Genomic DNA, 16,468 nt, shown 5'->3' on the forward strand with positions numbered 1-16,468 from the left:
TCATAACAAATCTATTCCCTCCACTTAAGAGAAACAGTGTGTTTTATAGGGGCTTTCAGCCCCTGTAATCGGGGGGCTTTTTACCCCAAATACTATCCTTTTACTTACTGGACAGTTATTGAAAATGTTTGACATAAGCACCATGAGCAAAATTTAAAATGACAAATAAACAATGTGATAATTTCCAGGATATTCATTAGCTACATAAAAAACATTTTTTTTAAAAACATTAAATATTAGATCAAATTGCCTCAAAATCAACCTTTAGACATTAAATGCAATGATCTCATGGAAGAAGAAAATTTTGCAGTTCATAGTGTCAAACAGGTATTTAGGAAAGTACTGTGGTCGAGTGAGTGACACTAGGGGTCACTCTTGGGAGCCCCAGACACCTCTGATCTTTTTTTAAAAGGCCAATGAGAATTGGCGAGTGGAATTTGCATGCCACTCCCCCGGACATACAGGTATAAAAGGAGCTGGTATGAAACCACTCATTCGGGTTCAGATTTTCTCTTCGGAGCCAAGCAGTTCCTTTTCATTGAGCTAAATTCATCCGCCGAGTTCATTCACCTCTCTCTGCTGGATCTTACTGCACTTATGTCCGCAGAGCGCCTCCACCTGGCGCGGGCACCCGAAACTCCCATCTAGGGCCTGTAGGGTTACATCGTCCCTGACGGCTAAGGCCTACAGTGCCGCTGGACAAGCCGCCTCCGCCCTGCACACCATGGCTCTCCTGCAAGTACACCAAGCCAAGGCACTAAAAGAACTGCATGAGATAGTTCTGACCTGGGATTGAAGCAGGAACTGCGCTCGGCAACCGACCTCGCTCTCCAGGCGACGAAGGTCACGGCGCGGTCTCTCGGGCAGATGATGTCCGCCCTCGTGGTCCAGGGGCACCACCTTTGGCTCAACTTGGATGAGATGTGAGAGGTTGACAAGGCATGGTTCCTTGATGCCCCCATCTCCCAGGTTGGCCTATTGGACGACACCGTCGTGGACTTTGCCCAGCAGTTCTCGGCGGTGAAGCAGCAGATGGAGGCCATACATCACATCCTGCCCCGGCACGGCGCAAGACCCCGCACCCCGTCTGCTCATCGTCAAGGGCGTCCTCCTGCTGCAACGACATCGGCTCCACCGCAGGCCAGGCGTAGAGCCCAGCGCAGGAAGCAGACGCCACCCGTCTCACGGCCGGCCGCTAAGAACCCGAGGAAGGCTTCGAAGCACCCCTGAGACGGGCGACCCTGGGGCAAGGAGACCTGCTACACTGGAGCTGGTAAGCAAACTACTCCATCCCCTGGTGGAGGGCTGGGAGGAGAATCTTTTGTTTCGTTTTCATTTAATTGCGCCGCATGCCCAAGAGGCTGCGGTATCCAAAAGTTCAGCAAAAGCAGTTTCCTTGTTCCCTGGGTCACATGTCCGGTGTGCATGGTCGTCCTCACGACCACCGTTCACCGTCTCATCTTTGCAGGTATGGTGCTCCAGCGGCGGTCCCCCCACCCCTGTGCACCCAGCTGTGGCACAAACACGGCCACATGAGGTTGGGTCCGGTGGACTACAGGGACGAGACTCCTCCTCCCCCCCTTCGGCCAATCTTATGGTTGGCGGTTGTTCTTGGACTCGGATCCCCTCGACATGGCACCTCAAGCTCTGCCCCGCCGCGAGGCCCCACCCACCGGTACGTCTGACGTGATCATTCCCTTGGTCCCCCTCGCCCGCCTCGAGCTTTTCAACCCATCGCGGACGGTCCGGGACAGCCGCTACCTTGTGTGCGGAGATTGCTACCCTTCTGCGCAAGGGCGCGGTAGAGCCTGTCGCTCCAGCCGAGGTGAAGAAAGGGTTCTACAGCCCTTACCTCATTTTACCAAAGAAAGGCGGTGGGTTGCGACCAATCCTGGACCTGCGAGTACTGAACCGGGCTTTGCACAGACTCCCGTTCAAGATGCTGATGCAAAAGCGCATTCTAGCAAGCGTCCGACATCAAGATTGGTTCGCGACGGTAGACCTGAAGGATGCGTACTTCCACGTCTCGGTCTTAACTCGATACACACCTTTCCTGCGGTTTGCCTTCAAAACCAGGCATACCAGTACAAGGTCCTCCCCTTCGGCCTGTCCCTGTCCCCTCGCATCTTCACGAAGGTCGCAGGGAAGTTGGCATCCACATCCTCAACTATCTCGATGATTGGCTGATCCTAGCTCACTCTCGAGAGTCATTGTGCGCACACAGGGACCACGTGCTTTGGCACCTCAGCCGGCTGGGGCTTCGGGTCAACTGGGAAAAGAGCAAGCTCTCCCTGGTTCAGATCATCTCTTTTCTCGGTTTGGAGTTGGACTCAGTCTCGATGACAGCATGCCTCATGAACAAGCATGCACAGTCGGTGCTGAACTGTCTGAAGGCGTTCCGATGGAGAACAGCAGTTCCACTGAAACACTTTCAGAGGCTCCTGGGGCATATGGCATCCTTAGCGGCGGCCACACCGCTCGGGTTGATGCATATGAGACCGCTTCAGCACTGGCTTCGGACTCGAGTCCCGAGATGGGCATGGCGCTGCGGGACACATACGTGATCATCACGCCAGTCTGTCACCGCCTCTTCAGCCTTTGGATCAACCTGGCATTTCTACAGGCAGGAATTCCCCTAGAGCAGGTCTCCAGGCGCGTCGTGGTTACAGCAGACGCTTCCAAGACAGGCTGGGGCGCCGTATACAACAGGCACACAGCTGCTGGCTCTTGGACTGGCCCGCGGCTGCGTTGGCACATCAACTGCCTAGAGTTGTTGGCAGTACTGGTTTCGGCCGTTGATCCAGGGCAAGCACGTGTTGGTCCGGATGGACAACAAAGCGACAGTAGCATACATCAACCGCCAAGGTGGTCTACGCTCCCTTTGCATGTCACAACTCGCCCGCCGTCTCCTCTGGAGTCAGCAGCGCCTCAAGTTGCTACGAGCCACTCACATCCTGGGCGACCTCAACACTGCAGCGGACCTTCAGGGTCTACGGGGAGCTCCCTTTGAGCCCTTGGAGTCAGCTGAGCTTAAGGCACTCTCTTTGAAGACTACCCTCCTGACTGCGCTCACTTCCATCAAGAGGGTAGGGGACCTGCAGGCGTTCTCTGTCAGCGAATCGTGCCTAGATTTCGGTCCGGGTTACTCTCACGTGATCCTGAGACCCCGACCGTGCTATATGCCCAAGGTTCCCACAACCCCTTTTAGGGATCAGGTGGTGAACCTGCAAGCGCTGCCCCAGGAGGAGGCAGACCCAGCCTTGGCGTTGCTGTGTCCGGTGCGAGCTTTACGCATCTATTTGGATTTCACGCAGAGCTTTAGAAGCTCCGAGCAGCTCTTTATTTGCTTTGGTGGACAGCGGAAAGGAAGCGCTCTCCAAACAGAGGATCGCCCACTGGGTCATTGACGCCATCGCGATGGCATATCAGGCTCAGGACGTGCCACCCCCTGCGGGGTTATGAGCCCACTCTACCTGGCCAGTGGTGCCTCTTTGGCAGACATCTGCAGAGCAGCAGGCTGGGCAGCACCCAACACTTTTGCGAGGTTCTACAATCTCCGGGTTGAGCCGGTCTCATCCCGAGCAGTGGCAGTCACGAGCAGGTAAGTTCCAGGACAACTGGCCGGGTCCTCCCTTGAGGGGAAGACGTGCGCTCTTGACTCCCAGTAGTGTTCACATACTGTGATCCCTGGATGACTTTCCTCCTTAGCCCTGTGGCAGTCGAGTTTGCGGAGAAACTCGCTGCCGGCTTAGTAAGTGCGCTAATGAGGCCCTGTACTGAGATAGGTGCTCCGCATGCACTGGTTCTCCGAAGGCAACCCCATGTGATATTTTCTGCAAAATCATTTCCCTGATGGTAAACTGTGTCTTCCTTGGGCAGGGGCCCCTCTGCCCCTGGTCGCCATGCTTTGTAGAAACTCCTCCCCCTTTGGGTAAGTCCTACCATGGGACCTCTCCTCATGACATACTTCTGACAAGGCTTGGTAAAGACCTTGTGACGTATTTCCACTCAAAATACCTCCCCCCCTTTTTGGGCGGGGTGCGGTCTCCGTGGTGTCTTCCCCTTGGGAGTGAAATCCCCCCCCCGACGTAGACACTTAGGGCTCCCAGTCAGTTAATAAATTCCACTCTTTTTGGGGAGAAAAGAGAAGGAAAAGAAGCCTCGGCTGGGCTAGCCTTTCCACCTATTCGTTGGGCAGTCGACTTGTTCCTGAAGGACTGTTCAACACCCATAAAGAACGTTGGGGGAGGTTACGTGACAGCTTGGTGTGCTGGCTACGAGGCACACAGCAGTCTGCCCGTCACACACCACCACTTCACGTAACACCGTTCAGATAGTTGTGGCGTTTTATATAGGGACCCCTAGTGTCACTACATCGACACAGTGTCGAGTGAGTGACAGATAGGGAAAGTCATGGTCACTTTCGGAACCTCCGTTCCCTGATGGAGGGAACGAGACGTTGTGTCCCTCTTGCCACAACGCTGAACTACCTGCTGAAATGGCCGGGACCTTATCTCGGCTCCTCAGCACAAAACCTGAATGAGTGGTTGCATACCAGCTCCTTTTATACCCGTATGTCCGGGGGAGTGGCATGCAAATTCCACTCGCCAATTCTCATTGGCCTTTTAAAAAAAGATCAGAGGTGTTTGGGGCTCCCAAGAGTGACCCCTAGTGTCACTACATCCACACAACGTCTCGTTCCCTCCATCAGGGAATGGAGGTTACGAAAGTAACCATGATGTTTTTGATACTATTTAGTATTTTGGGAGAAAACTAAATTAAAGGAGCCTTTTACCCTGCAGAGCCTTTAGCCCCGTTGTACCCTACACTTAACCAAGAAAGTACTGAGAAATATTATGTAACTACATGTACTTTATACAGGTTAAGGTTAGGCTTGGGGTTAGGTTTAGGATTAGTACCAAATAATTACTTCAGATGTTGTAATTGTATAGTACGTAAATGTAGAACAGTACTGTAAAATAAAGTGATACCGAAATCCATTTAGAGATACTTTTATGCTGTGGCAATAGTATTTCTACGCTTATGTTGCAAAGTGCTTCTTGTTTTATGTACAGAAAACGTATGTTTACATGCCCACAGGTTTAGGGGTACAAGAAATGCTTGTGCTATTTTGTCTTTATTCTGGGCTGGCACATGCATAGATAACCTCATACTGACAAACATCTGTATACTTCTTTTTTCTATTTCCTTTACCAGCCTTTTAGTGTATTCTGCCCTTGACATTAATAATGCTTGGATGCACTGTATAGCTAACATTATTATGAGGAGGACAGGAGAAAAATACTATGAGTGATGAATTCAAGCCTCACTGGAAGGAACAACATATTTTTCTTTTTTTTTTTTTTACTGTAAGAAGGTAGGGAGTAAAGGAGAGCGCGTGCATGAGAGGGACGGAAGCAGTTGCATGGTGGGAGGATAAAAAATATTTTCCATCGTCCATTGATACTACAATTAAAGGTGAGATCATCAAAAAAAAGATTCTATCATCATTTACTCACCCTCATGTTGTTCCCATGTCCCATATCACTTTTTTTTTCTCCATTGAACACAAAAGATGATTCACTTTTTTTTTTCATACTATGAAAGTGAATGGTAACTGAGGCAAATATTCTGTTTTACGTTTCCTTTTGTGTTCCATGGAAGAAAAAAGTTATACGTGTTTGGGACAATATGAGGGTAAGTAAATGATGACAGAACTTTCATTTTTGGTGATATCTCCCTTTATATCCTTCATCAAACACCACTTTCTCAACAGATAACGGTTATGTCTTTATATTTTTTGTCCTCTCTTTTTTTCATCTTTTCATCTTGACTCAGCCTCCCATTTCCTACCTTTTACCACCCAGTAGAGCATGTCTCATTTCATAAGAATGGAGGAAGTGGATTTGACTTCTTGCAGTGTCATAGCAGCAGGACATTTTTGCACCTTGATAAAACTAAATTTTCAACCTGTTTGAGGCACCACAGTAAGCATGATGTCATCGTCTTAACCAGACCCTTATGGAGCTTTTATCATGCCTAGATACATAGTAATGAATGGAAATGTCAGGATGAAACGTTTAAAAAGCATGTTCAGAAGAGAAGTGTAATTTCAGTGTTCATGAAAAAAAATATATTGGAAAAAAATGGCACATAATTATTGTAGCAAAAATCTGAGCCTCTTCCACAGAGTAGGACGCATCAGTGTCAGCATGAAATCATCAATGAGCCTATTACTTTCCTAATACATGTTCTTGGTCTTATTGTAATCGTTAGTGCAAAGAAAAATAATGTTTATTTTTGTAATCTTTCATCAACATGTAGGAACTTGCCCCCTGAAATCTGATCTAACCCATAAAACTAGTTCCCTATCCGTCACTCACTCGACGTTGGTGTCGATGTAGTGACACTAGGGGTCACTCTTGGGAGCCCGAGACACCTCTGGTCTTTGATAAAAGGCCAATGAAAATTGGCGAGTGGTATTTGCATGCCACTCCCCCGAACATACGGGTATAAAAGGAGCTGGTATGCAACCACTCATTCAGATTTTCTCTTCGGAGCCGAACGGTCATGCTCATTGAGCTGAATACTACTGTTCATTCACCTCCGCTGGATCTGATGGCGCATTTCAGCGGCTTCTCCCCCCTCTGCACTGGTGCACTGCAGAGAACGCCCCTGGGCGCTTCGGCAGAAAAACTAGAGAGTATATTTTCTGAAAGAGCATTTTTCCCCTCTAAAAGAGTATATATTTCTCTAAAAGAGCGGCACACACGGAACGTCTTTTTAAAGACGCGTCTTTTTAAAGATGCTTTTCCGATTGTGTGTTATTCCTGGTTGTGCTCGTTATCTCTCGCCTTCTAACAGTCACGATCACTGTCTTTCGTGTCTGGGCACTGCTCACGCAGAGACAGTGTTCGTGGATGGTCATGTTCTCATTACGAGAATATGTCCATGGCAACGTTGCGGTCGCGGCTCGCCTTCGTAAGAAAGCGAGCCACCCCAGAGGCTCCCGCCTCGGTCCTTTTACCCACGGGTTTGAGGCCAGCGCGGCTAGAACTGGGGGCGATTTGGGGACCCCAGTGGGACCGCCTCCGCCGGGTATCCCCCCGCGGACCTCCCATTCCCCAGCACGCTCGTCTGCCCCGATCAGGCTTCCGGGTGAGTCCGCCGGCTCGTCTCATGGCGAGTTCGACCTCTTATTCGGAGCCCGCGAAAGTGATGAGCTCTCAAGCGCAGCTCGTCCAGTTGGAAGCCTCAGCTGGGCTCCTCCCTTCGGGGTCGATCGCCCAGTCACAGGCTGATGCGGAGATGACGACATGCTTTCCCGGGCAGCCGCGAGCATCAGTTAGAGTGGATTCACCGCTCTTCCCTGAACCCTCGCAGCTCGGTGATTGCTTCCTGGGCTTGCGGCGCCGCTCAAAGCCACGCCCCGCCCCCGTTCCTTTCTTCCCGGAAGTGCATGAAGAGCTGAAAAGGTTGCGGGAGACACTTTTTACTGCCCGGTCCTGATCTTTACAGCTTCTCCGCTCTCACTACCCTCGATGGTGGGGTGGCCAAGGGTTATTCGGCAATCCCCCGGTGGATAAAGGCGCTCGCGGTGCACCTATGCCCGCAGAGCGCCGCCACCTGGCGCAGGTTCCCAAAGCCCCCGTCCAAGGCCTGTAGGATTACGTCGTCTCTGACGGCCAAGGCCTACGGTGCCGCTGGACAAGCCGCCTCCGCCCTGCACGCCATGGCTCTCCTGCAAGTCCGCCAAGGCGCTAAAGGAACTGCATGAGGGTACTTCCGCCCCGGGATTGATGCAGGAACTGCGCTCGCCGACCGACCTCGGTCTCCGAGCGATGGAGGTCATGGCGCGGACTCTCGGGCAGACGATGGCCACACTAGTGGTCCAGGAGCGCCACCTTTGGCTCAACCTGGTCGAGATGGGTGAGGCCGACAAGACACGATTCCTTGCTGCCCCCATTTCCCAGGCGGGCCTATTCGGCGACACCATCGAGGACTTTGCCCAGCAGTTCTCGATGGTAGAGCAGTAGATGGATGCTAGCCGGCATATCCTGCCCCGGCGCGGCTCAAGATCCCGCACCCCATCTACTCATCGCCAAGGGCGTCCCCCTGCGGTGACTGCAACGGCTCCGCCGCAGCCCGCCCCTTCAGCCTGGCCCCGGCGTGGAGCCCACCACAGGAAGCAGACGCCACCCGTCTCGCGGCCGCCCAGAACCCGTGAAAGGCTTCAAAGCGCCCTTGAGACGGGCGACCCAGGGACAACGAAACCCGCTGCTCTGGAGCTGGTAAACAGATCTTCACCTTTTTGTTACCTTTTGCATTTAATTGCGCTGCATGCCCAAGTGGCTGCAGTACTCAAGAGCTCAGCAAGAGTGGTTTCCTTGTTCCCTGGGTCACGTATCCGGTGTGTACGGCTGGCATCACGACCACCGTCCACCACTCCATTTGGCAGGTTGGCACTCCAGCGGCAGTCTCCCGCCCTGAGCGCCCAGCTGTGGCACAAATCCACACCCGATGTGACAGTCTCCACGGGTCACGAGGACAGGCCTCTTCCTCCCCCGTCCCAGGTTGTTCCGGGGGTGGTCACAAGGAGCCAGGTAAGTGCTTCGATGTCTTCGGACTCAGCACGGCCACGACGTGGTGTGGCACCTCGAGCTCCGCCCCGCGAGGCCCCACCTGCCGGTACATCCGATGACGTTGTCCCTTTGATCCCCCTTGCACGGAACTTGGACGCATGGCTTGCGCCTTCCAATCCGTCACGAGGGCTGGTCCGTACCGTCCGACTCGGCTGCGCGATTCACTTCGCCGGGCATCCGCCCAGGTTCAGTGGTGTCCACTTCACCTTGGTGAAAGACGAAAACGCTGCTATCTTGCGCGGAGACCGCTACCCTCCTACGGAAGGACGCGATAGAACCTGTCCCTCCAGCCGAGATGAAGAAAGGGTTTTACAGCCTCTACTTCATTGTACCGAAAAACGGCGGTGGGTTGCGGCCAATCTTGGACCTGCGAGTACTGAACCGGGCTTTACACAGACTCCCGTTCAAGATGCTGACGCAAAGACGCATTCTAGCGAGTGTCCGGCATCAAGATTGGTTCGCAGCGGTAGACCTGAAGGATGTGTACTTTCACGTCTCGATCCTTCCTCGACACAGACCCTTCCTGTGGTTCGCGTTTGAGGGTCAGGCGTATCAGTACAAAGTCCTCCCTTTCGGCCTGTCCCTGTCTCCTCGCGTCTTTACGAAGATCGCAGAGGCTGCCCTTGCCCCGTTAAGGGAGGTGGGCATTCGCATTCTCAACTATCTCGACGACTGGCTAATCTTAGCTCACTCTCGAGACGTGTTGTGGGCACACAGGGACCTGGTGCTCTCACACCTCAGCCGACTAGGGCTTCGGGTCAACTGGGAAAAGAGCAAGCTCCTCCCGGTTCAGAGCATCTCTTTTCTCGGTTTGGAGTTGGACTCAGTCTCCCTGATGGCGCGCTTTACGAACGATCACGCCCAGTCGGTGCTGGCCTGTCTGAAGGCGTTCAAACAGAAAACAGCGGTTCCACTGAAACTTTTTCAGAGGTTCCTGGGGCATATGGCATCCTCGGCGGTGGCCACCCCGCTCGGGTTGATGCATATGAGGCCACTTCAGCACTGGCTCCAGACTCCAGTCCAGAGACAGGCATGGCACCACGGGACACCGCGTGGCCATTACGTCGGTCTGTCACCGTCTTTTCAGCCCTTGGACCGACCTCTCGTTTCTACGAGCAGGTGTTCCCCTAGAACTGGTCTCCAGGCACGTCGTGATCACGACAGAAGCCTCCAAAACGGGCTGGGGTGCTGTTTGCAATGGGCACGCAGCCGCCGGCCTCTGGACGGGTCCGCGGCTGCGTTGGCACATCAACTGCCTCGAGTTACTGGCAATTCTGCTCACCCTGCGGAGGTTCCGGCCGTTGATCCAGGGCAAGCACGTGCTAGTTCGTACGGACAGCACAGCAGTGGTAGCATATGTCAACCACCAAGGCGGTCTGCACTCCCGCTGTATGTCACAACTCGCCCGCCGTCTCCTCCAACGGAGTCAGCAGCACCTCAAGTCGCTGCGAGCCACTCACATCCCGGGCAACCTCAACACTACGGCGGACGCGCCGTCACAACAGGTTACCCTCAAGGGAGAGTGGGACTCCACCTTCAGGTGGTCCAGCTGATTTGGAGTCGATTCGACAGGCACAGGTGCACCTGTTCGCCTCCCAAGAATCCTCCCCACTGCCCGCTCTGGTACGCCCTGACCGCTGGCACACAGCTGGTCCCCTGGCATTCGCAAATATGCGTTTTCCCCCAGTGAGCCTGCTTGCACAGACCCTGTGCAAGGTCAGGGAAGACGAGGAGAAGGTCGTCCTGGTAAGCACCCTACTGGCCCGCCCAGACGTGGTGCTCGGACCTCACGCTCCTCGCGACTGCTCCCCCCGGGCAAATTCCCCTGAGGAAGGACCTTCTTTCTCAGGGAAGGGGCACCATCCGACACTCGCGCCCAGACCTCTGGAATCTCCATGACTGGCCCCCGGACGGGACGTGGAAGACCGAAGCTGTCTCCCACCTCCGATGGTAGACACGTTCACTAAGGCTAGGGCTCCCTCTACGAGGTGCCTGTATGCCTTTAAGTGGCGTCTGTTCGCTAAGTGGTGTTCTTCCTATCGGGAAGACCCCCAGAGATGCGCAGTCAGATCAGTGCTTTCCTTCCTGCAAGAGAGGTTGGAAGGGAGGCTGTCCCCTTCCACCTTGAAGGTGTACATTGCTGCCATAGCAGCACACCACGACGCAGTCGACGGTAAGTCCTTAGGGAAGCTTGATCTGATCATCAGGTTCCTAAGAGGCGCCAGGAGGCTGAATCCCTCCAGGCTGTGCCTCGTTCCCTCATCGGACCTCTGTAGTTCTTCTGGGTCTACAGAGAGCCCCCTTTGAGCTTTGCAGTCAGCCGAGCTTAAGGCACTCTCCTTGAAGACTGCCCTCCTGACTGCGCTCACTTCCATCAAGAGGGTAGGTGACCTGCAAGCGTTCTCTGACAGCGAAACGTGCCTGGAGTTCAGTCCGGGCTATTCTCACGTGATCCTGAGACCCCGACCGGGCTATGTGCCCAAGGTTCCCACCACTCCTTTTAGGGACCAGGTGGTGAACCTGCAAGCACTGCCCCAGGAGGAGGCAGACCCAGCCCTGTCATTGCTGTGTCCGGTGCGCGCTTTACGCATCTATTTGGATCGCACGCAGAACTTTAGAGTCTCTGAGCAGCTCTTTGTCTGCTTTGGTGCACAGCGGAAAGGAAGCGCAGTTTCCAAGCCGAGGATTGCCCACTGGCTCATTGATTCCAAAACGATGGCATATCACGCCCAAAACATGCCGCCCCTGGTAGGGCTACGAGCCCATTCTACCCGTGGTGTAGCGGCTTCTTGGGCCCTGGCCAGAGGTGCCTCTCTCACAGACATTTGCAGAGCAGCGGGCTGGGCAACACCCAACACCTTTGCAAGGTTCTACAACCTCCGGGTGGAACCGGTTTCGTCCCAGGTAGTGGCACGCAACACAAGCGGATAAGCCCGGGTTAGCCGGCCGGGTGTATCGCTTGCACATAGCGCCTTCCACCTCCTTTTGAGCTGAAGACGTGCGCTGTTAATTCCCACTAGTGTTCACAAAAGTTGTTCCCTGGTTGACTTCCTCCGAGCCCTGTGGCAGTCGAGTTTTCGGAGAGACTCGCTGCCGGCCCAGTACACGCGCTAACTAAGAGCCCGGTTCTAGGGTAGGTGCTCCGCATGTGGCGGTTTCCTGTAAGGCTAACCCCATGCGATCTATATCTTCCACTAATTCATTTCCCTGCTGGCAAACTGCGTCTTCCTTGGGCAGAGCCCCTCTGCCCCAGTCTCCATGTTGTAGTAACTCCTCCCCCATTGGGCAGGATCTACCTTGAAGGCTCTCCACATGGTTGGAAAGACCATGTGATGTATTCTTCCACTTAAATATCCCCACCTCTCTTGGGGTGAGGTGTGGTCTCCGCGGTGTCCTCCCCTTGGGAGGGACACCCCCCGACTAGACCTGGCAGCCCAGTCGGATAATCCCCCTTCTTTTTTAGGGAGTGGAAAAAGAGAAGGGGAAAGAGGCCACGACTGAGTTAAGCCTGTCTCTATCTTTGGGTAGTCGACTTGTCCCCAAAAAGGTCTGTTCGACACTCATAACTGTGTTGGGGGAGGTTACGTGTCGACCTGGTGTGCTGGCTATGAGGCACACAGCAAGTCTGCCCACCGCACACCGGCAGTTCACATAACACCGTTCAGCCTTGTGGCGTTTTGTATAGGGACCCCTAGTGTCACTACATCGACACCAACGTCGAGTGAGTGACAGATAGGGAACGTCATGGTTACTGGTGTAACCTCCGTTCCCTGATGGAGGGAACGAGACGTTGGTCCCTCCTGCCACAACGCTGAACTACCCGCTGAAATGGCCGGACCTTATATCGGCTCCTCAGCGTAAAACCTGAATGAGTGGTTGCATACCAGCTCCTTTTATACCCGTATGTTCGGGGGAGTGGCATGCAAATACCACTCGCCAATTTTCATTGGCCTTTTATCAAAGACCAGAGGTGTCTCGGGCTCCCAAGAGTGACCCCTAGTGTCACTACATCGACACCAATGTCTCGTTCCCTCCATCAGGGAACGGAGGTTACACCAGTAACCATGACATTTTGTTGGTGTAACCCACTGTATTCAGGTTGATTCAGTGATGTTAAATAATATTTTGACATGAATCAACCACTTAATTTATATGGCGCCACATAAAGCACATTTTTGTAGGTTAACATTGATTTTTTTATTTTTTTTCAGGATTATTTATTGATTGATTTATTTATTTTTGGTAGCTCCGATACTCTTCTACGATACGATTTGACATGTTTATTGAGTTGTTTAGTTTTGACAAAGTCTATATTATTTGCCCCAAATCATGTGTATTCTTATTATATTTGTAATGCCGAAAGGATAGTTTAATCTTGGAAATCAAAATTATTGTGCAAAATTATCACATGGACCTCTAACCCACGGGAATAGTTTGACTGCATTTTTGCCATCCACAAGAGAAAAGCAAATTCAATTTGAAATCATAAATGGTAACATAAGTTGTTGATATTCAGTATGGCCCAATACATAATTTAAGTTAAATGAGTTATGTAGGAATATCGGTGATGTCTCATACTGGGTCTCTTATTAAAGGATACAAAGTTTAAAGCTGTTTATGCTCACAGTACACAGTAATGTCAACATTTTAATGAGTCATTTATTATTTCCACATTACCAGGCAGGCTTGTGCGATTCTGCATTATTGAATTGATCATTTCATTATACAATGATAATCATCGGTAATCAAACTTAATCCAAAGCAATGTTTCAATTAGTATCTCATTTCCCTAGCTCTGCTGTGCTTTTACCCAACTTGGTGGGATGCATTTAAAAGCATATTTTTTAAAGGCATCAAAGAAAACATATATATATAAAAAATGCTTATACATTATCTGTTTGTTAATAATGATTTATTAACTGATTATAGACATGGAATTTGGAACATTCCATTCAGATGTTCAGCCTAATGTTAACATGCAGATATGTGTATTATGGACATCATGTCTAGTTTTGATAAGCCTGTGCCAGACTATTTATACATCCCAAATCAAAAACAAGTCTTGATTAAATTGGCCCTGAAATAAATATATAGATCACACACACAAGCTCATACAATGTAATCAGACATAATGAACATAATGCTGTCTGGCCATGTACACTCCCCAAGAAGGTTGAATAAATACGTTTAAATATCTAAGCATCTCTGGGTCATGTAGTCAGGGACATTCCATTTTGAGACAGGTAGGATTCCGCTCAGTGATTATGTCTGCTTTTCTTTGTCTGTTTCAACAGTTAAACCAACAACTATGTCAAGTTATTTTTCTTTATTTATCCACAACAGATTGCCATGTTTCCCATTTATTTTCCCATACATTCTCAGTTCTCCATTTGTGCTGTTAAATTATTTTTGCTTCCTTTTATTTCAAGCTTGGGATTTTACATATTTTTCACAGAAGTGAGTTTGCCTGAATGAAGCTCAAGGATCCCAAGAAACTAAAAAAAAGAAAAAAGAAAAAAAGCAGTAGTGTGCAAAGGTGTGTCAGCCCCCCCCCCCCCCATATATATATATATATATATATATATATATATATATATATATATATATATATATATATATATATATAATATTTATCACTCATTGCTTTTTAAACCAGTGGACATGAACTTACCTGCCATGCTGTACCTCATGGCAGCCCTATCAACTCTATAGATTGTTGTCTTTTTACTCTGTCTCTTCCTCTTCTCATCAAAGCTGATTCTCATGCGTCGGTCCCTTGCGGAGATTTTATGTCAGTTTCTTCACTCCCTGTGGAAGTGCTGGCAAACTGCAGTTGATTTTTGTCTCTGCTTAAACTCATCGCGAGTGTCTGCACAGGGCAAAATGCAGAATGAGAGAGAGAAACAGAGACAGGATGCGAGTATTCTGCAGAGACAGAGAGAAAGAGAGACATTGATTGGTGCAGCATGCTGAGCACAGAAGCAGGCCAAGCCCATGTGAGTCATTTACTGAGTGGCCCTTTGAACTCAGAGCTACATGGAGAAGCAAAGCTATCCTTTTTGGGTGAAGTGGAGCAAAGAAAATGCCCACTTTAAGGTAAAGACATATAGAACTGCATGCTGTGTATGGTACGCCTTGTCAAAAACAAAAGAAAGTGTTACAAAATTACTTTATGGAAAAGTTTGTTGCTCAGAGGTTGATATTTCATAGCTCTGGAGACTTATTGAACTTCTATTTTTGTTTCATTTAAATCAAAATTGGAGTTTTGTGGCTTTTATTCCATATTTGTTAGCTTTGAGGGTGTTTCTGGGGAAATGGTTCAAAATATTATTGATGATTGGTGATACATAGATTTTTGTTTAATAAAATGCTCTCTAGAATGAGAATGTCCCTCCTCCTAAAACCAACTGCCACGACTAGCTAATAGCAAGTCATAGTTATTGGCTTTGATGAAACTAAAGCCTACTGGCTTTTTTTAAAAAGGGGGATACGCAATTTGTTTTATATCCCGTCCAAACGTACTATTTCAATAGGAAACACATCAACACAGGAAAAAAAAATTGATTTGTCAAGTGATTTCATGTGGTCTTTAAGTATTAACTTTGTCTTAGTTGTTTCTCCTAACATTTCTTAGGAGAATATAAAAGCTCTAAAATTAATGGGTAACGTAGCTCAGATAAGCTGGGTTTGAAAAAATTGGTTGGGAGATGTTTGGGTTCATTTTGACATTCCTGACTTTTAATAGTAGGTTTTGGTATCTTGGCAAATCTGAGCACAGTGTGAGACATTGTTGAGATCTCTTCAGAAACTCTAGAGGAGACACATGTGAAATTACAAGAGTCTTTCTCAGGAGAAAAATCTGAGATGCAGGAGACTTTAGATGAAGTCTCCATTTGCCCTTAATGTAATTTCTGTCTGGCAGAAACAATTGAGATATTAAAGAAATATATGGCTATTGTTAGGCTTGGGTTTTTTTCTTTTTTCACGCAGAATCAGAAAAATTTCCTTATGATTATTGGTCTATATCTGCATTTTTTCAAATATAAATACAGCTACTCATTCCACAATAATTTTTGTCTCTTCGTACATATTTCTCAACACAACTTGTGTGAGTGGCAGGGTAACTTAAAGGGGGTCACAGAGCAGACGCATATGGTAGAGGACATGGTGTTCTAAATGCCTAAATAATTATTTTCTATTAATGTACACACACCGCCGCTTGGCGTCTGTCAGCCGTGACAAGCTACAACTTCAGAGGCTGCTCAAAATTCTGCAGCTCCAATATGCACTGGATGATATATTGTGTATATGTATCTTTTGTGTAGCCTACACAATGTATTTTCAGTTACAAGTACATCTTTTTACAGTTTGATAGCTTGAATGATACCTATTCAAGGTTACATACAGAGAACTTGCATAATAAACGTCTCCATTTCTGTTGCATAATAAACGTCACCATTTCTAACCATTCAGTTTGCACAGTTACACCAGTTTCATACACTAACCAGCAAATCATCAATGTCACTTTGTACATTCTTGAAGAAGTACAAAAAGCTTCGTTACTTGCGTGCGTATGGTGACTAGATTCACAACTGTGGACTGCCACCTGCACCGCATCAACGAGTCCTGTGTGACAGTGATACCTGTCCTTTGTCCTACTCACAAAGCTCCTCTTCTCCTCTGGTGTGCGACCGGTTTCAGTAGATGTTATATCACCCCCTTGTGCTCTTCCAAAGCTATTACACCAGACTTCATTAAACGAAAGGTCAACTGACAGTGAATTGGAGAGCACACAAATTAGGCTTCTAATTAAAATGTTGGCTAAT

At 49.5% G+C, this 16,468-nt stretch overlaps 1 protein-coding gene across 7 annotated transcripts in view; it reads left to right on the forward strand.

Moving 5' to 3' along the window:
* LOC127448307 (diacylglycerol kinase beta-like) overlaps positions 1-16,468 on the forward strand; it is a 180,034-nt gene that overhangs the window by 21,291 nt on the left and 142,275 nt on the right. The gene's annotated exons all lie outside the window — the stretch shown is intronic.

Source organism: Myxocyprinus asiaticus, chromosome 11 (assembly GCF_019703515.2).
Source record: "Myxocyprinus asiaticus isolate MX2 ecotype Aquarium Trade chromosome 11, UBuf_Myxa_2, whole genome shotgun sequence".
Classification (NCBI taxonomy): Eukaryota; Metazoa; Chordata; class Actinopteri; order Cypriniformes; family Catostomidae; genus Myxocyprinus; species Myxocyprinus asiaticus.